This window comes from Mustela nigripes, chromosome X, assembly GCF_022355385.1.
Source record: "Mustela nigripes isolate SB6536 chromosome X, MUSNIG.SB6536, whole genome shotgun sequence".
NCBI lineage: Eukaryota > Metazoa > Chordata > Mammalia > Carnivora > Mustelidae > Mustela > Mustela nigripes.
This window is the reverse complement of record NC_081575.1, coordinates 122928340-122950252: the sequence shown is the minus strand read 5'-3', so window position 1 is coordinate 122950252 and position 21913 is coordinate 122928340. Positions and strand designations below refer to the sequence as shown.

General features: G+C 52.2%; 2 long non-coding RNA genes across 2 annotated transcripts in view; both read left to right on the top strand.

Moving 5' to 3' along the window:
• LOC132006712 (uncharacterized) overlaps nucleotides 1-14589 on the top strand; it is a 21877-nt gene extending 7288 nt beyond the window's left edge. The window contains exons 2-4 of the long non-coding RNA XR_009401195.1: nucleotides 3105-3366; nucleotides 12544-12671; nucleotides 13944-14589. This is a non-coding gene — a long non-coding RNA (uncharacterized LOC132006712). The remainder of the gene's footprint in view (nucleotides 1-3104; nucleotides 3367-12543; nucleotides 12672-13943) is intronic.
• Nucleotides 14590-19226: 4637 nt separating this feature from the next.
• LOC132007397 (uncharacterized) overlaps nucleotides 19227-21913 on the top strand; it is an 8543-nt gene continuing 5856 nt past the window's right edge. Inside the window, exon 1 of the long non-coding RNA XR_009401337.1 lies at nucleotides 19227-19380. This is a non-coding gene — a long non-coding RNA (uncharacterized LOC132007397). The remainder of the gene's footprint in view (nucleotides 19381-21913) is intronic.

Here is a 21913-nt window from a genome sequence, read left to right as displayed (position 1 = left end):
TGGGCGGGCGGCGCGAGGGGCGCGGGCGGCGGGCGGGCGGGGGCGGCGGCCATGGGCGAGGACGCGGACGCGGGCGGGGAGCGGGAGGCGGCGCGCCCGCCAAGTCCCCGCGAACTTGGGCGGCGGCGAGGCGGCGGCGGGCGCGCGGTGACAGGTGCAAGCCCGGCCCCGCGGGGCGCAGCGCGCGGCCGAACGCGGGCGGCGGGGGGCGCGGGGGCGAGCGCGGAGGGGGGGTGTGTGTGCGCTGCGGCGCGGGGCTCCTGCGCGCGACCCCTGCGGCCCGCGCCGCCCCGAGCCCTGGCGCCGTGGTAGCTTTGGGGTGGCTCGCGGGTCCCTCTTCCCGCGCCAGCCCTCCGAGGGGGGCCCCTTCTTTCCTCTTTCCGGAGCCCCCTCCCCTCGTGCCGCCGCTGGCGCGCTGCGCTGTCATTAACGGAGGAATGGCGGGGTTGGGGGGGACGGTGGTGGAAAGGCGCACTCCTCCCTCCTCTGCCCTGGGGAGGGGGCTGCGCGGTGGCATCCAAGTGTCTTCTCGCTGACGCCCCTGGGCAGGAGAGGGTGTGAGGGGCGCAGGGCGCAGGAGCCGAGGGAGCTGGGACCCAGACGCACGGCCTGCCTAAGGCAAGGGGGCTCGGTGCTCTGTGATGGATCAATGAACAGCTTGGAGCGGGGGCAGTGGACCTCCAGCAACCGGGATCCAGGCTCCTGAGACCCACAGGAATCCCCCTTCCCCAGAACACACACCGGGGTCTCTCACCCTCCGGTCCTGGGCCATGGGGACGAAAGGAGGGATGTTGCCCCCACTCTTTCTCACACACACACACACACACACACACACACCCCACACGCCTGCCCTGCGGTCCTGCTGCATTTAGGGCGGACGCCTTGGTGGGCACTTTACTAGGACCCTGAGTACACAGAGGACTCCGAGGAAGACCCTAAAAAAAAAAAAGGCTTATTCAGAAGCTCTGGGCCAGAGAGCTGGTACCCACCCAGCAGCTTGGCAGCCGGAAGATTCTGCACGGTCCCGGATGCGGATGCCTTGAGCTAGGGGTGCAGGACATGGGCCCTGTGGAGGAATCCAGGCACGCATGCAGCAGACGAACCCCACTGCCGTAGCTAGGACACACGGTCCAGGTCCAAGAAGCTGTGAGTCCTGTGTCCCCCACCTCCAGCCCCCAACCCCAGGGACCCAGCACTGCTCAGGCATGCTTGAAGAGAGTTATCATGGCCGTCTGCTGAGCAGAGACCAGAGAGAGGCAGCAGACGGGCAGGTACGGACCCCACCTCTGCTTCCCCAGGAAGGCCGAAGGAGCCAGGGGTCGTAGAGTCTTTGTCTGCGCCCCAGACTGACTATAGGTCCTGGCATCATCCTTGACCTTCAGAGTCTCTCACAAAGATGACCCGACCAGACCCAGGTGGAAACAGCATCCCGGTCAGACCGCAGCTGAGGGGGGGGTGCAGGAGAAGGTGCCCTGAATCTGGGGGGCTGCATCGGTCCGGCGTGGGGAGGGACACATCCGCGGTGGCCTCCACACTGGCTCTGGAGTCTGGCTTCCTCTCCTGCTGGTCCACGCGTGCACCCCAGCGACTGCTCTGTGCCCAGACGGCATAGGAAAGAGGGTACCCCCTTCCCGGTGGCGGCAAGGAGGGAGCCCTCCACCAGCAGCACACAGCAGCCAGGACGGCCGATGCCAGGGCTTCTCTTCGGCTCTGTGGTCTGCGGAAGGGGACACAGGCAGAAACGGGAGGCGAGGGACCGTCTTTGCAAATGCAATGAGCCGCCAGGACACTTCTAGTGGGGGTGGGGGTCCTGTTACCATGCATGTCCCCAGAGCTCCAGCTTCCTGCTCTGAGAACCACCTGCCTTGGCGGCCTCTAGCTGCTCGCTAGCCGAAAGAAAACGGATCATGGGGCGTCTGTGCTCCCTGCGTCTCTGTCTTGCACACACATCCTGCTCCTGTTCCTCAGGCGTGTGCTGAGAAGGGAGCTCCCCCTTAGCTCCTGACATGGCGAGAGGAACTTGGAATCTGCAAGAGACCCACGACGGAGCCCAGAGCAAGAAAGGACGTCCAGGGGCAGGGAGAAGGGAGAGGCAGGTGTCCCCGGCAATGCACCGAGATACCCAATGGCTTTTGATTCTCTGGTTGTGGCCGGTCCCTGCCTGCTGTGTGCTGCGGGTCTGGGTCCGTTCAGCTGATTCCCACAGCAGCCTTAGTTTGGAACATCGTGCGGTGCGCACCGGAGAGAGCTGTTGCTTCTGACCCGTGTGTCCATGTCTGCTCCCCTCGGGTCCAGCCTGCTCCATGCCACCGTCTTCCCAACTAACTCATGCACCGAGGCCTCCCTGGGGCTCAGCTGCCACGTTACCCTGCCCTGGGAGGCACCCTTGCTTTTCTTCGGCAACCCCCCGCTGCTTCCCGCACCCCTTCCTGCAGGAAGGCAACATTTCGGGAGAACTGGCTCTCCCCGGAGTGAATTCCTCTGGAATCAGATCAATGCTAGGTCCATAAAGCAGAACCTAAGAGCCACCAGGAACTCTCTATGTGCGGCTCGGTGGTGTTTTCTGTACCCTGCAGCCCCCCCCAGATGGGGATGGGGAGTCTCTTGAGGCCCGTCTGGGTGATGACGGTTTCCAGTCACTAGCCTGAACACCTCTTGCCCCCTCCGTACGTCAATCCCCCTGAAAGTGCAGGTCAGACCCTGCAGTGGCTACGTCCGTGTAGGTCAAATATGCACGTGTCCCCATCCTGCTTTGGAAATGTTCTTGAAACTGTGGGTCGCGACCCACTTGGGGATTGTAGAATCCATTCAGTCGACGCGATGAGATTTTTTTTTTTTAATCCCCTGAATTTTAAAAGAGCAGAAGGTGCTACTTGGGGTGAGCCTGACGGAAGCCAACAGTGTTTGCAAAACACCACGCAGCAGCGGGGACACCAAGAGGTGTAGACACTCAGGGATGGGGGGCAGGGGAAGCGAACCCGTTCACTTTCCTTCGGGTGCAAGGGAACCTACAGGTGTTCTTGGTCAAGCAAAGTGGTGAAACAACTTTGTCTTGATATGAAAGAGGAATGCAGACCATCCTAACGGGTACGTTTTTATCTTAGAGCACAGGTGCATTTAGAAACTGGCCGGCGAGGAGATCCCTGGGCTTGGGCAGACAGGCTGGGGCAGCAGAGGTCCCCCAGGGACCAAAGTCTCTGGCACGACCCAGGAAGGAGCTGAAAAGGTGTCTTTGTTGGTGACTGGCAACACACACAGTGGCCACGGGCCAGCCGGAGTGTGGCGTGGACCTCAGGCCAAAAGGGTCTCCGTGCCAGTGCGTTGGAGCAACGTGCGGATTTTCCTGAAGGTCCTACAAGTCTTCGGGTGAGTCCTGGAGGACGCTGGGAGAGGTCCAGCGTTTTATGTAACAGCTTGGACATCGTTCCTGAGCGGTTTTTGGACAGTCTGTCTTGCCTCAATTGCTGCAAGTAATCCAATAATAATTGTTTCTCCCCAAGCTTCCCTTTGAACATGAAAAAATGTGAAGTTTTTTTTTTTTTCTTTAATCATAGGAAGCTTGCCCAAATTCTGCATGATTGTTGTTCTGGAGAGCAGCTGATCTTGGGGCCTCGTCTCCAGGGGTCTGGAGGCCGCGTTGGCCAACGTTCAGCATCCTTGAGACGTGGGGAGGTGGAGGAGCCAGCTCCTGGCCCCACACGGCGTTTCCAGAGCACTGGATTTGTCAAACGCCGGTTTGTGCTTGAATTTGTGGCTGGACAGTGCGTGTTTAAGGGTCATCTGAGTGTATCGGGGTCGGGGGAGGTAAGGGCATTGAAATTAGTCCTTCTTTGTTGACTTGTGTGCGTGGTGATGATGAGAAGGAGGAGTTACCTAAAGTCTACATGGTGACTCAGGTGCAAACATACTTGGTATTTGAGGCCAAGATGTCAAGCAAAGGGTAAAAACCAACAAAACTTTGCGAAGGGACGTCGGAGTTTTGCACAGGAGCGGGATGTCGGGATTTCTCCAGGAGACTTGGGTTGCCTTTGGCCTTGGTGGCTCATGGTTCCTCCTTGGCAGTTGGGAACTCTGGGAACTCAGAACTGACGCAGGGACCACCCCCTGACAAGAGCGAAGGTCTTATGGAGAGGCTCTTGGTAAACGTCAAGCCACGGTCTGGATGGGTCTCATTTTGGTCTGTAAGGGGACACTCTTGGTGTTACAAAGAGTTGCATTTACAGGGAAGCAGAGGCCGTGCATCTGCCTTTTAGGATGGGCTAGATTCACGAGGGAACATGTCTTGCATTCTTGGGATGGCTGCGTTGTCCCCAAACGCACACTCAGGAGACCTCGCCAACAGGAATGTGAGTAGTGTGTTAACAGAGCTCTTGCCCGTTTCCAACTTCAGCGCGTTTCGTTTTAAACTTTACCCCAATAGCCATGGGTCGGGGATGCATCCTAATAACTATAGGAAAGGAAATATTTTATTTAAAAAAAAGAGAGAGAGAGAGAAGACGTTGGTCCACCATGGCTTCAGGATCATGAAAACGACCCAAACACCGAAGGCCAGATGCTCCTGGAGATAATTCAAGACGCTGTGGGTATATCCTACACCGTCGATGTCCGTCTGTCTTTACTGTCAGCTCTTTTTTCATTTTCATACGGTTCATAGTGGGGAAAAAAAAATTCTGGACGTTGACAGAGCTGGGAAAAACCCACAAAGCTGGGCCATGTGTCATATGACGATTCCAAGCTTCTGAAATTAGACTGGCATCTCTCTCTCTCTCTCTCTCCCATCCTTTTTTTTTTTTTTTTTTTTGCAATGTTTTTGTTAAGGACTGTGGGATGCTTTCTGGAAGAGGTGGGTTCTTGAAATGTGCATTGAACCTAAGTTAGTGTTTTTCCATGTCTCCATGTCTGGGATGCAAGGGGCGTTTCCACTTTGGGACGGACACACCTTGACCAGCAACATGTTTATTTGAGCCCTTAGTTGACCGTGACGCTGAGACGTCCAGCATCTTAATGAGGCTGGCTGGTTGTATTGTCTTCATGGTGCTTTAAAAAAAAAACAACAACACATTATTTATTTGTTTATTTGAGAGAGAGAGGAGGAAGAGGTGGAGGAGAGGGACCGGGACAAGCAGAGTCCATGCCTCACAGTCTGAGTTGCTGCCCAGAATCAGACGCTCAGTAGACTGAGCCAGCCAGGCATCCCCGTCTCCATCTTTAAAATGTCTACAAGGTTTAGGTGATCATCAATCCCAGTTGACGCACCAGCATGCCCAGTGCACGATGGGGAAAGCTCTTCACCGCGTGCTCACAGGTCGGGAGCTTCCCGATGGCGCAACGCTCTCCGATTGTGACCGGTCAGGATTGGGTGTTTGTCCATATTTCATGGCGTTGCCCTCGGGCAGATGGGGATGCTGGCTTCCCACCGAGTGGGGGATTGGGAAAAATGGACAGTCTGTTGCAGAGTCGTTGGAGGAAAAGGGGGGAGCGAGAGCCGACCGCCATGCCTACGAGGCCTCACGTGGCTTTCTGAAACGCTCATGTAGGAAATCGTACTGGAGCACCCGTATCGATACTGAAAATCAGGGGGAATCCTGCAAATACAGAGCGTCGACCTGCCCCCTGGCTGTGTGGGAAAAGCAAAGAAGAAACTGGAAGGGAAAAGACCACGTTTGGGACGCGCCTCACCCCCGCCCTTCCAGAGAAACCGGGACAAACCAGGGGAGCCGAGAGGATGTGCCTCGTGGTTTTGTCACTTTGGGTGTTGAACAAGCAAGTTTCCGTTCTTTGCACACGTCACATGCGTTCATGGAGGGATCCCCACGTGGCCAGCATCCCTGAGCTTCGGACACGCGGGGAGGGAAGGCGGGAGGCACGCCAGTTGGGGGGGGGGGGACATCAGAGTCTGGGAGACTCGGGGGGTAAAAGCAGATACGATGCACTAATCCATCACCCCATCACCCTTCACGGTGCTCTATGCATGTTACGATATTTTCCATAAAGCCCGTCCCTATGAGGTGGGCCATATTGTCTCCCTTCCCCAGCCCCTTAGCTAAGAGAGCGGCCAACAGGAGGGGGTCCTCTATGGGGTTTGAACCCTGCCATTGCTTGGTGGGGACCATGGGAGAAGTCATTCAGGGTTACTAGATGATTACGTTCTGGTTCCAAAAAGATGTTAAGATGCGGGCCAGCACCGAGGTGTGATTTTGGAAACTCCCCCGTCCTCAACCCCAGTCCTCAATGGGCATGTCTTCAGGCAGACCCTGGGGCTCCTTGGCAGGTATCTGGGCAGACGCTGTCTATTTTCCCCCACACGCAGGGGCCTCTAGTCCTGCTTCACGCATCCTGTGGTGTGTTTGGGATGTCTGCGTCCTCCTCCCCGGGCGCTCCTCTGGCCGGCTGACCGCACCGCTGCTCCGTTTCCTTTCGGGGATGGGAAACATCCAAAAGGGAGACGCTCCTGCAGAATCATCATGGGAGGGTTTGGGTGTGATGGAGACCCGCGGGGCTGACGGTCTCCTGAAGATGCTCGGGGTCATGGGATGAGGGGACGCGTCCCCTTTGCAGGCTGAGGTCTGCCCTTGGAGACTCCGTTGGGTTTCTGCCTGTCTGAGGGCTCCATCTAGCGGTCCCGGAGGGCGCAGGCCGCCTGCCTCTTCCTTTGGGTTTCCTGCGGGGTTGCGGGGGGGGGGGGGGGGAGCTGTCGGAAGCCCAGTTGGAGGAGGGTGCGCGCCTGCCTGCCTGTACTAGGTTGCCGGGCCCGGAGACCACCTGCAAACGAGCACGTGCCCCCTCTGTTCAGGGAGGATTCGCCGTTTGGGAGGTGGGTTGCCCCTGCAGAATTTCCGCCTTTTAAGCTTCTGTTTTAATAAACCGAACGTTCTGGGAATGTTGCAGTGGGATCTTGAGAAGGTAGGGAGGGGTTCGGAGATGCTTGGGGGGTCAGTCCCCCTGCCCAACCCAAGAAGCACAGCAGGGCGCTAGTTTCACGTCTCTGCTACAGCCGGCTGAATGGAAGGAGCTATATGCTAGATGTTGCAGGGGACCTCAGTCACTCAGGAGATGACAGTGACCGGGGAAACCCCCGGTGGGGTGGCCACCTCCCAGCGCCAATGACTCTGCGTCTAGGAAAGGCATCAAATGGGAAGGACCATTTTCCAAGCCGTCTGAACTTGCAGCATGACCCAAAGGACTAGGGGGCCATCGGGAGGAGTGGGAACCCTAATAACGAGAAGACTCATTCCCGGAGCAAAATTCGTTCTGACTGAAATTAAAAGCAGACAGAGTGAACATTGTGGCGGGTTCCTCAAAAGGTTAACGGTGGACGTACCAGACGCCCCGACAGTTTGCTCCTAGGGGTCTACCGGGAGTCAGAGAAGACACGTCTACCCAAAACCTCATGCCCGTGTACAGTCATATTTACAGCAGGACGGTTCACCGCAGCTGAAAACTGGGAAGCCACCCAAGAATGCATGGATGGATGAATGGGTTGAGAGAATAGGGTCCGTCCGTACAAGGGACGATGAGTCAGCCCTGAGGACCACAAACTCTGACACCCACCGACACAAGGATAGACTGCAAAAAAAAAAAATAAATAAAAGAATACCGTGCCAAGGACAGAAGCCAGATACAAGAGCCCACAGAGGATTCCATGAGTATGAAAGGGGCGGAAAATGTAGACCTACCTACAGAAGGTCCGTCCGTGGTTGTTGGGGGCATGGGGACGAGGTTTCTGTTCCTAGTGTAATGGTGGCCCAGCTCTGTCCATGGACTGGAGTCCAGTGCGTGGTGGCCTTACAATAGGTCAACATCAAGGTGTTCAAGTAGGTCCCCACAAGGCTGTGTCCCAACTCTTGCGACCCATGACGGGGGCACGTGGCTGAGGACGTGTGCGCCCATTACCAGCAGGAAGGGTGCTAAGGGGTCAGTCACCGCGTTCCAGACCAGCTGGTGTTCCGTACAACGAAGAGACGTGGTACCTGGTGTATCAGAGTGAAGGACGCTATTAGCTTTGTGGGTTTTGTGTTTTTTTTTTTTTCTCATTCTGTCCCAGCTTGATTGAGCTGCAATTGCCAAATAGAAATGATACGCATTTCAGGTGCAGAACTTGATATTTGGGTACGCACGCTGAAATGGCCATAAGTGAGCTGACACTTCCGTCACCACAGCTAGCGTTTTCCTTCCTTTCTTCCTCTCTCCCGTCCTTCCTCCTCTCCGGCTGTGGATGTGTCTCCTTTCGTCATGGCCACAAACCACTCCCTTCCACGCCGTGAAGGAGAACCGCGCTCTGACGGTGGACCATGGGCTTTGTTCTTGGCCGAGTTCTTGGCCACTTGACTTCCCATCACGCTACAGATGACACACGGTCATCTGCCTTGACAGGCAACGAGGCAGCCCAGAGGACACCTCGCGTCCACAGCTGGAGGCTGCCCCACGGGCAAAAAAAAAATCAAAGTGCATCTGGTCCTTTAGATGTGGAAGGAGTTCTGAGAGCTCAGAGTTCATGTTTTTATGCATGATGCCTGGGAAAACCAAGTGGCTTGACCGAGGTCTCCACCTGCTTGGAGATGGGAGGCACTGAGGGTTTCTGATGACTCATTGTGGCAATGGGCAAAGGACCACATGGTTTCCACTACTTATGGTTTACCAACGTCCAGCAACAGCGTAGACTTTCCCTCCATTACTACACTTAAAGCGATTAAAATGGTGCCCCTAAAAAACCACCAAGCGCATTCCCAGCCTGACGACCACATGGCTCCCCGTGGGTCCTCCATGATGGTGGAGTCACCAGAGTAACCGGCCCTTCTCCCCACCTTCCTCCCGCTTCATTCGCCTTGGACATACCTCCCGCCAACAAAAACCAGGGTCGCGGTTGATCGCCGCAAAATCGTAAAAATCATCAGCCACTTTAACATCTCAAGACTGGGGTTAGCCTGGGGGGAAACCATAAGATTTTTCAGAGTGCTGCTGTTCTGATGCGTTTTATAGAACTGTTCATGTGTTTTTCTAGAACCGTTTCCATGGTGGAGGGTGGGAATCCACTCGGTGGTGGTGTTGGAAGGGTCCCAAACTGAGTGGGACTCACGGTTACTATTGTAATGTGGCGATTAGATTGTAGTCACGGTAAGAGCTGAAGCTGATTACCACGGGACATGATGACCATAAAGTCACCATTGTCACGGACACTACGATAACCGCAACAGGTGGGCACTGCAGAGTGGTGTAGACGTGCAACTGAGTCCTGGGAGGAGGGCAGAGGCACTCAGGAATGGCTAACTTCGGGCGCTTTGGAGACAGAACCCCAATCCCATGCTGGTTTGTCCTTACCTACCAAGCGGACTCTCTTGGTCCGTGGGGGATGCTGTAATGGGATTCCACGGACTGGGGGGCGCTTATAAAGACGTTTCGTCCTGGTAGTTGTGGAGGCTGGACATCGGAGATGAAGGCATGTGCAGATTCGATGTGTGCTGTGAACCCCCTTCCCGCGTCACAGATAGACGTCTTCCCATTGTGTCCTGACATGGAGCAAGGGACGAGGGTCCTCCCTGGGGTCTCTTTTATGACAACACCAATGCCTTCATGGCGCCCCATCCTCATGAGCAAATCGCATCCCACCAGAGAGAGCCCAGACCCCACCTCTTAAACCCATCCCACTGGGGATTCAGTATCGCACATATGGATTTTGGAAGGACACACACATTCCATCCTCATCGTAGACATAAAGGACCGACTCCTCAGGGCTGTAGTGAAAATAAAATAAGTGTGCGGGAAAGGTTTAGTAAGTGGTGCTTAATAACTCCTCCATAAATATTTAATTGTTCCTGTTAAGATGTGTGGCTCCCATAGGAAATAATAAAATCATATAATAGTGGGTTTGATCCCTCCTATGTGTCAAAGAATCTGTAGAAGGCTGCATGGCGGCTTGCTCAGAATTCGGTCCACCTCTTCATCCCTGTGACCTGGGAATATGATCTTTTATCCCAAAAGATGCCAGGAAGGGAAGGGTCGGAGATGAAGGCATCCCAGATCAGGCTGGTCCGAAATCCAAGGACAAGTGCGTGAGACAGAGGAAGACAGACCCCGAAGAAGAAGGAAGGACCCTCTCTTGGAGCCTCCGGAGGGAGTGTGGTCCTGCGCCGCCTGGATCTCAGACCTCTCGTCTCCACATCTGGTTAGACATGAGTTATTGTCATCTGCTGGGTTTATCACACTCTGTTATGTCTGCGCCAGAAAACTCCTTTAGTGACCATAGATCTCCGATTCTTGGAAACTGGTTTGATGGAACTCTTGACTATATCTGGACCATCTTCTACATAATTTCCACTTGTCCCTAAAGACAGTAACTCTGGTCGTCCCCTGGGGGGCACTGCCTCATTGGACGCTGTCTTGACCGGATGTCAGGCAGGCATCGAAAGCAAGAGGGCCCATCTTCTGCTCTTTGTGGAGAATGTCAGTCGGGAACGAGGGAACCCTCTCTGTAGCGACCTTAGAAGAACCTCTGGTCACCATCCGGACATCTCCACACGTGAGACGGGGCCCGAGACCTGATTTATTTCACACCCCTCACGTCCACCATTGGCCGAGGCCCACCCAATGCCCATGTCCATTCACCCAGTTGGTACTTCCAGCTCTTAGTCACTCTTGGGCATGGGTCATCATGGAATTCACATCCTGCACTCAGTGTCCACACTCCTTGGGTTCCCTGGCCGTTGCCTGGAACTCCCACATGGGAGGTTCCCCGTGGAATCCTATGGCCATTGCTCTCCACCCTTCCTGGCCACGTGGTGTGCTTCCTGACCGTGGTCTGGTCATTGGGGGGCCCCACCCCTCCGGGTCTGCTGTGGTTACTCATGCTGCACTTTAGGGGGCGGTCGGTGCCTACTGTGTTCCTACAGCGTCCTGTGTCCTCCCCGCTTCTCCCTCCATCCGAGGCCACCACTTTAGAATTCTGTGCTTCTCCATCCAAAGTCGGGACCTCATGTTCCTGCTTCGGGGCTGGATGCAGGGGCATAGCCGCCCTCTGCACATGCCTCCAGATATCACCTGTTTTCCAGTGGGTTCCATCACCCAGCAAGGACATGACTCATAAGGCAGGCGTCCTCTTCCTCCGGTGACAAATATGCCCCATGAACTGGATGTCAAGGAAAAATTGGTTCTTGGCCGTCAGTTTCCTTCCAATCCCCATGGTACTGAGATGTTCTGATTTGGAGAGGGGAGAGGTGACTCTTTGTCACCAGACGGAGTTCCCTCTTTCCTATAGGAAATAGAAGGAGTGGCAGTCATGCTGCTCTGACCCAGTCATTCTGAGCCTCTAACCGAAAGGAGTGACTGAACTCTGTCTTCAAAAGGGCAGGCATCTAGCTCATCGGGGGAGACCTAAACGCCCATGTGCTGAGCTGTGGGGTCACTCCGATGAGTTAAGGACACGGGAAGCCGTCTTTCCCATAATTTCTGTGCACTGAACGCATCTCCTGGGCTTCCATGAGGAGCTTCCAGAACAAAACCACAAAACGGTTCTTCTCTTGACTTCCCCATGCCGTCATGTGGGGAGCGGAAGGAGACTCATGAGAATGGAGGTGTTGGGTTCAGCAAGGAAGGGTGAGTGAGTGATCGGAGCCCAGGTCCCCAATCTTCAGGAACGTGTAGGGATGACCTTGACCTCCAACTGGAGATGGGCAGGTCTTCTCACTCTTCCCTTTACAAGAGAACTTGTAGATGTTTCCTGCAAGCGTGCAACGTCAAGACTTCGAGGACCTCCCCCCGTTTTTTCTCCAGAGCAGAGGTTTAGGAGCAGAGCAATGTGTCTGGTGGGGACACCCCTGGGCGGTCTGCTGGGAGCCACCTGGAGCTTGAGATCCAGGCGTGGTGTGTGCCTGTCTTTGCTGTGCGGGGAGATGGGCAGGTGACATGGAGGTAGAAACACATCACCTCGGCCAACCCAAGTCCATCTGCCCGGTGCAACTGAGACATCAGGTTTGTAGCAACCAAAGGGTTTACTGGAAACAAAGTCAGATAAGGGGCTGGGGGAGGGAATTCCTGGAATCCACCCCCATGAGGGGGCAGAGGACATGTGTTTTGTAATCACCGGGGTTGAGATTGGGCACATCTGGATGCAAAGGGGAGGAAATGTAGGACTACTCATGAGGAAATGGAGGTACGAGCATTGGGAAAACATATATGGGATATACACCCCGTGTTTGCTGAGGGGTGAATACTTAACTCCACCAGGAGGCAAAATTCAGCCTCTGAGTCAGAAGGTTATCTTAGGACAAGGGGAACAGGCTGTGGGTGTCCTCCCAGAACTGGGATAAAGCCAGATGGGGTCTTGGACTCCTTATCTCTGGTCAGGAATGTTCCTAAGCTGCAACCCTATCATCAGTTGACCTTGAAACCAGGTTTCTGTAGAGCCAACCCCCGGGTTTGTGAGTGGGGCCTGAGAAGACATGTTAGCTGAGGAAGGAGACACAATTCTTTGAAAAACATTTTTTTTTTTTTTTTTTAGCTCGTTTCAACCTCATTAACCCTATGGGGCATGGTTTTATTCCTTCTTAGTCATGCATCCCTGGTGCCCGATGGCAAAGACCCAGCTGGGAAAGGGCCGATGTTGCCAGTACCCGTTGTGAGTCATTCTGCGCCTCTTAAAAGTGACTGCCCAGCAGAGCTTTACAGAAGAGGGAAAGGTATCGTTATTTTTCTTCTCAACGAGACTAGCAGGCGGGGACAAAGAGGTTACGTGGTAGACGCCTGTGGCCTGGACCTTATTTGGAAACAGGGTGTTTGCAGATGTGATTAAGGGAAGGATCTGAGATGAGCTCATCCTAGATCAGGGTGGTCTTGAATCCAATGACGGGTGTCCTTGTAAGAGACAGAAGAGGAGACACAGAGGCAGAGGAGAAGCCACATGAAGGTGGAGGCAGAGATGGGAAGAAATTGGCCACCAGCCTAGGGACATCTGGAACCCCAAAAGCTGGAAAAGGGAGGAAAGACCCTCCCATGGAACCTCAGGAACGAGCAGAGCCCTGCCCCATCTAGATCTCAGCATCCATGTCCCACCGGAATCTCAGACTTCTGGTGTCTAGAGCTGGGACAGGATGGGTCTCTGATGTTCAACGCTACCCTGTTTTGGGTCCCTTGTCACTCAGGGCAGCCCTAGGAAATGCATACACTTTCCTTGTTCCCTCAGTACTTAGGTCTGTGAGAAAAGAACTTGTAAATGTGCTTTCTCAGCATGTACATGAGCTAGCAGATCTCCTAAGTGGAGACCTTCTCAGAGGCTTCAGGCCACGTGCTCCAAGGACAGTTTGGTTTCGGCCAAATAGAACAAGGCTTTCTGTGTCCTTCTCCCAAAAGTTTCTTGTCTGTGGAAAGTACTGAATGTCTCCATTGTTGGTGTGTGCCATCTTCATCTGCCTGTGAGAAAGGAATTCTCCTCAGCCATCCTGTTTGCTCCCAATGTGGACCACGTCCTCTCCCCACGTGTCACACCGTGGATGTTTCTATGTGGTGTCTTACGCATGGAGGGAGGTCTCTCCTCTTGTGGACATTGTCAGAGAGCATTGTGCACAGGCTGTAAAGGAAGGAAGGAACTGGATTTTGCTCAGGGAGTAGGTGAGGGCTTTGTCCTTGGTATATGAAATCCTCATTCTGGAATGTTCTTTGACGGAACGTTCCAAGGGATGCCGTTCACCGCGTCACCTCCCCCATGAGTCCAATGCCCACCTACCCATCTGATGCCTTCACTTCTCATTGGGTGTCAGCAGGGCAGGACACATGCAGCTCTGATTTGGGCTGTCCATGTCTCTCCAGCTCTGTGTCTTCAGGAGGTCCAGAAGGTCCATGGTGCTACCCAGGTGTCCTTGGAGAAGAGGGAAATGTCAATCTTGCTCTCTCTGCCTGTCTCTGTCTCTCTCTCCCATACATCTCTTGATCTCCAATGTTCTCTTTCCATGCAGACTCCCCGACCTTGTTTCCTCTGGAAGGATGAAGACCACCAGTCTACAGAAGATGGTGCACATCTTCAGACAGTTGACCTCAGAGACCACTGTCCAGGTCTACTGCAGCTCTACTGTGTCAATAGCGTCTAAAAGTCTCAACCACCCATAGCAAGAGTGTTTCCTGTGATAGGGGTTTGAAGGAAGCTCAGATAAGTCATGTTTTTTTTTTTTTTTTTAAACCTGGTCCGTTGAGATAAGCAATTCCGCATTTTCTCTTTGTTGAGGTTAATGTAGAGCATGAAATCATCCATAATATCTGGCTTGCTAATAACATGTAGCATGGAGGCCGCTGGGGGCAAGGGAAGATTTCAGAGGAGGGTGTAGGTCTTGGGAATGCCGAGGCCACCTGACCACTCTGCCATAGGAATGCCATGGGAATTTGCCTACCCCGAAGCTTTCTTAGCCCAAACAGCTGCCCTGTGGTCTGAGACATGTATGCATTGTCCCCTAAGCTGTGTTTAGCAGGACTCATAGAACACACAGGTCAGCGGGTTGGATCGTCCCTGTAATTGGACTCTTCTATTTTCTGTAAGACTCCTTGCCACACATCACTTGCTTGAGAAACAGTGATAAAGATGTTTGATTATCCTCAAGCATCAATAAAGGTGAGTGCAAAAAGGAGCGATGGGTCTTCGTCTTTGAATGTGGACCGCCTTGCCTTTGCCTCTCTTTCACCGTACAGTCTGAAATCATCCTTTGTCCATTGATACAGGGAGCTGGCCATCCATTCCCAGCATCTCTGCTCAGGGAAGCTTTGCAGGGGGTCTGGCCCCCAGCTTTTGGAAACTAGGAGGAGAAGATGTGCTCTTGAATCGCCATGTGTGTCATCCTCCTGGTGGTGTCTGTTGATGGCGGCTGGAGCCATGTCTTCAAGCATCATTCATACTCAGTGCCCATGGCCAACTTTTTACTGCTTTATTTTTAAAACATTTGAAGGGGGGCTGTCCCTTCCTCAGTGCACAGCAGATGCCACCTTGGTCATGTGCAAGAATCATGACCTGCTAAGGTGAGCTCTCTAAGGGGCCAGACAGCACAGGAAACCAGCGGCAAGGTGCCGTAGACTCGCGTGTTTTCTCACTACTGTGTAGCCAGCCACATCAAGATACCCCCAACCCTACCTAGTAGATGTCCTTCCTTTATGGATTTGTGGAAGGTAGCAACCATCATCAAAGTATGCCCAACTGTAGTAGATATCCTTCCTCCATGGATTTGTGGAACGTAGTGACCATCATCAAAGTACCCCAACCCTAGTAGACATCCTTCCTCCATGGATTTGTGGAAGGTAGCAAACCACACCAAAGTACACCCAACTGTAGTAGATGTCTTTCCTCTATGGATTTATGGAAGGTAGCAACCCACATCAAAGCACGTCCAACCCTTGAAGACGTCCTTCCTCTATGGATTTGTGGGAGGTAATGACCACCATCAAAGTATGCCCAACAGTAGTAGTCGTCTTTCCTCATGGATTTGTGGAAGGTAACAACCAACTCCAAAGTATGCCCAAGCCTAGTAGATGTCCTTCCTCCATGGATCTGTGGAAGGTAACAACCCACATCAAAGCATGTCCAACCCTTGTAGATGTCCTTCCTCCATGGATTTGTGGAAGGTAGCAACCCACCCTCCACTTCTTCCCAGCTTACGGAAACATTTTATAAAGATAAATCTCTACAGGAAGGCTGCTTTAAATATTTAATTAGTTCTCTGAACAAACAGGAGAATCTGCGACTCAGAAGGAAAATAAAAAGGAAAGCTGATTCTTCATTCAGTAACTTCCTTCGTAAATATTTTCCCAGGGGCAGAGAATGTTCCCTTTTATATTAAAAATATAAAGAAACTCTCGACTTCTCATTAGCCTCCAGAAATATGGTCATGATTTCCATTATATTAAAAACACAAACTTTGAAGAGACGCATCCAGGGAGGCAGGAGACAGAACCGTGGTTTAGCTTGCTTCTGGCTGGGACAGCTGGCTGTTGATTGAATTTTATTTTTAAAGTATTGAATTTTATTTTTAAAGTATTCAAGTAATATATTAAGTAAGTGGTGAAATTCAGATTCAGCCCTGGCTCCGGGCGGTTGAGTGTTTGGGGTGGTTGTGTAGTCTACCAGGGAAGAACCCAGTTAAATGCAGCGCCTGTCCCAGGGGTGACTCACACCCAGGGGCTTCAGGGAACATCCTCATTCTATTCATCTGGAAGGAGATTCTGGCTCTGACCCTTCTAGGATAAGCAGATGGGAAAACACTGGGTAACAAAGACCACATGCTTAGTGAAGTGACATAAGGTTGTCCTTGCAAGTCAATGCTCTTGAGGCCTCCTCTCCTTGACCACAGGGACTGTCTTCTGCCCTCTGGTTCTTGTGCTCTGGTACACTTTGCCCTGCCCTGTGGTCTCTCATCAAAAGAGATAAGTTCCCTCTTCCTCATTTGTGTTTCAGACCCTCTTTCTTTGTCCTGACAGCCACCTGCTGGGGAACCTCTTGAGATCTGCTCTCAGAAAATGTGTCAGTTAATCCCACCTGTGTTATTTGTGGTCAGTAAATTAATAAATATCGGTAGATGTTTGGGTACATGGATGATAGTCGATAAATAGGTAGATAGATAGGTAGGTAGCTAGAGACATATAATGGATAGATAGATGACAGAAAGATGGTGGATAATGAGTAGATTATAGATAGGATGGATGGAGAGAGATGATGGATGGAGAGTTTAATAGATGATAGGTAAATGGATGGATGGATGGATACATTGATGGAAAGTTGATAGGTGATTGATAATAGATGGATAGATGGAGATAGATGGGTAGGTGGTAGGTGAATGGACAGAGAGTTGATAGATAAAGGGTTAGATGGATGGACACATGGATGAATGGATAGATGATAGACAACGGACAGATGGATGATAGAAAAATTTCATGGAATCCTCCCCAAGTGCACTGAGATCATCCCAGCCATGTCCCTCCTCAGATGCCCCAAAAGTCCAGGAGGTTAAACAAAGCTGTTCAGAATCATTGGGTCAGAATCCATGGTCCACTGGGAGGGGTGATGTTCTGGTCAAGTCATTCAGGTACATGAGGACCCTGAGCAAACCACTGGGAGGGGTGATATTCTGGTCAAGTCATTCAGGTACATGAAGACCCTGAGAAGACAACTCTGACCGTTGTCCCCACCACCAACTTGTTAGGCTTCCTTGGGTTTGCTGTCCTTCTCACGGATGTGTTAGACTCTGGTGGCTCGTTATGAAAGCTGAGTGCCCCCCTTTTCTGGATGCAACGTTTCCCCTCCGTTATCCATGTGTAGCACTATGGATGCAGGGTCCTGGAGGTATGGCCCTAAAAAGGAAAGACTTCCTTGCACCCTGACATTAACCAATATTTCATCCTTATAAGTCCCAAAGCCAGTCTGCTCAGGACACCCATTATAATCAGAGTTTCCTTCCCAAATTTCACTTGTCCCATCCCTGGGGATTTGGAGAAGATGCTGCACCCAAGAACAAATACATCCATGTCCCAGAGCAGGGACTGGCCCCAGCTTTGGTGTTCTTCAAGCTCTCCAGGTGATTTCATCAAAACCAGGCAGGGTTGGGAGGGACCGTGGTCCAAACGCATAGAAACCTGCAAAATTTCCTTGACGACATATTTGTGTTATTGTAAGACCTTCTTTCCCATCAGCTGGAGAAGGCATTTTTTTGCCCCTTAGCATCCTTAGCTGAAATGAAAACCCTCCCACTGTAGTCTTTTGCAAAAAGTTAAAGCAAATATTCCCATCTCTGAGCTGGTCTCATTTTGGAGAGATGAGAGGTCATGGCAGATACAATGTTAGAAGCATGCTCTGGGGAATTTGAGGATGGAGGACGTGGTGAGCTTAAGGGGAGCACACTAGGAATGGTTTCCATGACGTGGTCCCTCATGGGTTGAAGGGAAGGGTCCCATGGCATTACTGCATATGTTCACCTTGTCCCAACGCACCATGATGTTCTATCTCATTTCTCTGTAAGCTGTAAGTCCCCTGTTGTCGGTATATCATCACGTCCAAAAGACGTCGTGCTGTAAGTCCAACTTGGAGGAGCCATGCACCCTCCCTGCTGCTCCTTATGGAGCTTGGAGGCTCACATCAGGGCTCAACAGGCAGGGAAGTCGATTCCTAACAGAACCAAAATGAAAAACCACACCTTGCTTGCCCCAGGAGTCCCGCCTATTGTAAGGAGCCAGCGATGCATACAGCTGGAAATCAGCTGCTGTGATTGCCGGGCAGGGCTTAACTTTTTGGCTCCCAGACCGGGGCTGGGTTCCGTGACCTCAACCGTTCTTACAAACCCAACAGAGGTTCTGCAGATTTCTGTCAGCTTGCGTTAAGGTCCCTCCTAGCCCTGCTTAAAATGACGGGAGTGTGTGATCTCGCATTTCTGGGGGCCGGAAGAAGGGACTGGGCTTTAGTAGGTCAGAATAAGTTGTTGGCATGGCAACTGCTGGTGAAGAAGCCATTGTGTGCCTTCCGCAGCGTCCAGAAGCCACTTGTCTTCCTTGGAGGGTGGACCCTTCTTCCATCTTCAAAATGCATTGAGGCAACTGAGGAGAGGAGTGAGAGCCTCCAACCCAAGCAAAGGCAGCGTCCACCTAGGAAGGGAAAGCTATGCCCTGTATCCGCAGTAGGATCATGACGGAGAAGTCCTCCTTGGGATGCTGGGTGCCAGCAGCATCTCTGGCTTCCTTCCGTGGGCAAATCTTGGGGTTATTTCTCCAGCCACCACCCTTTTTGGGTTGTCCTGGTCATCTGCAGTGAGCAGAGACTGCTTTCGTGATGGGACAAATGACTGTTGCACTTCAAGGGTCCGGGGAAGGGTGTCACCAAGAGGCATGTGAGCAGATGTGTGAGAGCTCAAGCCAGAAGGACAGAGACGGGCATCTGGGGGCAGAACCGAGCTCCCAGGGAGCACACGAGGGACAAGACAATCAGAATGGAAGACAAGGATGGCCCCTGGGGACAACCGAAGGGGCATTTTCAGGATTGAGCACTGGCTGTGTCTTCTCTCTGCTCACCTTGACCCCACTGCATGGGACACTCTAGAAGGGCATTATTCAGTCTGCTACAGCCCTGTGAAGGGGTGTGTTTTCTCCCACCCCCTTAATTAGGTTGAACAAGGTCCTGTTTGTGTCAACATTACTATTTCTATCATTATTATTATTTCATTATTCTGCCTACCGCAGGTGTCTGGAACTCTGCCTGCTGAATTTTGCAAATCACCTCTGCGGCTTTCCTGATGATATCTGCTCTGATTCAGGGTTCAGGACCTCCCAGAATGGGATCCCAAAGGCTTAGGGATCACATAGGTGTGACAGGTGCCCGTGAAGGATATGTGACCTGAAGAGGTCTTGCGGTTGCACAGAGAGGTGACCCAGGTGAGTTCCTTGAGGAGGGAACCTGGTTTCAGCATTGGCAAAAGGAGCAGAAATAACCTGGGGTGTGGAGACCGGCCAAGAGCTATAGTTGGATGTTTGTCCACTGCCTTCTTTGCCATGAAAGTGTTATGCCAAGACCTGTCGGTGTGAATGTCGGGAGCATTCCTCACGGACCAGGAAATCATACAAGATCTCAAACGGCCTCACAAGGTCTGTAGTGGTGAATGGTATGAGCCAAGGCTACTGAGAAATTCATCCGGTTTAAGACTTTTGGAGTGTGATGTTTATCAGACAGAGACATAGACAAAGTGAGGGTATAGCTTGTTACTCTCAATGCAAGAAGCTCACGGTTTTCTCCAATAGCATGATTTTTTTTTTTAATTTTTGAAGGCAGAAGCTGGATTCAATACTAAGAGTTTTCCTTGTCATTTCCAAAGTCTGTGCTTGCAGTCAGGATATCCTGATGGTGATCCAGCCTCAGTTTACCTTCCTAGTAACCCTGCACAGACCTCACACCCTCTAAGCTCCCTTTCTTGGATGACTGGATTCTGCTTGGTGCAGTCTAAAGACTTCCCACCTTCTGTTCTCCTAGGTCTGTAATGAAGGAGACAGACTTCCCAGCCTCTCTGTTGTGTTGGGGAACAGCCCATCCCAGGTGCGAAGTGAGCTGTCCTCCTGTCATATGCACCTCTAGCTGGTCTGCTTTGGACTGTCATGCTTTCTCAATTGCAATGTAGAATAAGTAGCAATAAGCAAGTGAATGGATGGATGGATGGATGGATGGATGGATGGATGGATGGATAGGTGAACAGATGGATGAATGAGTGGCTTAGTGGATAGATGGCTAGGTATATGGATGGATGGATGGTTGGATGGATGGATGGATGGTTGGATGGTTGGATGGATGGATGGATGGATGGATGGATGATGTTTGAGTGGTTGGATGTTTGAACGGATGGCTGGGTAAGTAGACAGATGGTTGGATGGATGCATGGACGCATCGATGGATACATAGAGAAAGAAAGGCACGTTCTTGAAAATGACAATTAGGACTTCCTCGTTGGGTCAGAATGGGAGAATTACATCCCCAGCCCTAGGAGTCAGGGTGCACCCTCCTCCCACTGTCCTCATGTCCAGAGAAAATCCCAGTGCAGATGTAGGGTAGTCCTAGGCATTGAGCCCAGTTGCCTCTTCCACACGGTGACCTTTACCAAATCTTTGAACTGTCCTGGGTCTCTCTTCTCTCCTTTGTCAACCAGCAGATTCTGGGCTTCTTCTTCTCTGGAATATGTGGTCCCCCAGCACCCAGCTGGGCAATCCAAACCTTTCAGGGCCATGTTGGAAACCCTAGAATGGGTTCAGGTTCTTCTGGTGGGGCCATTTGTGGGAACCCCTGCTCCACAGATGCCTTCTCTCACCGTTCTGTCTTATCCTTTGAGCCCAGTGAGCCATGCCCTCATCAGCTGCAGCAGCTCCCTGACACAAGGGTCCCTTGTTTGGGGCTTGATGAGTAGGCAGTCTTCTGAGTGGGAACCCAGCTAGGCATAAAGGACTGTAGGGCATTTTCTTCAAGAGTCATGCAAATTCTTGGTCTTTTACGTCCTGTCTGCAAACACATTCACAGACGCCTTCCTACTTATTGGGCACACGGCTTCTTGACCTTTCTACAGCCACAGTGGGAAGGCTGTGTATGCTGCCTACAGGATGGCAAGAGACATGCCCCCCTTGAAAGGAAGGGTCAGGGGCTTTGGTGTCTCCTAGAAGCCAGACAGTTGGTGCTTGGTCCCACAGACAGCTGATTCATGGACTGACTGGCAGGGAAGCGGGGCTGGTATCCAAGACAGTAAAGATGAGGATCGCTGGGGACTGACGGCCATCTTCCTGCCCCAGTAGATGGCATTTTCATGGCCTGGCTCTCCTGGAGCACTCTGGTTCTTTTCCCCTTTCTGGCAGGCAACGGGGTTGTCTTTGCCTCCAGCTGATCTCTAGGACATCACCGTACCTCACCCTGACAAAGACAGTACACGGGCCAGGAGACTCAGCAAGTTTGGACATCAGTGTGTTCATTTCCCCAATAGTACCCGCCGTTAAAAGAAACATGTTAACAGTGGTAGAATCAATGGGCAATACGGATTTTCCTGCAGAGGTGGTCGCAGAAATCATGTCCTCACTACCGGAGTTGTCTGCTCGTCTGTGTTATAATTTCAGCTGCCACGGATGCACCATCTAACGCTTTTCCACCATTAGGTGATAGTGCAATGTTTTGAGTCATCATAGTATGACCGATAAAGAAAATAGAAAGGAAAGCTGAATTTTGTTTTCTACCCCCGAAGATGCATAGGACCAGAGTTCTGAACAAGTTTAAAGACTTTAATGTGTCCCTAGGGTGGCGCTGATGGGTAGAGAAGAGAAAAGTAAGAATCGTAGGTGATGCTTTGGAGAAGATGCTTTGGAGAACCATCCTGCAGTCCTGGTGGGCAGAAGATGCTTTGAAGAACCATCCTGCAGTCCTGGTGGGCAGAAGATGCTTTGA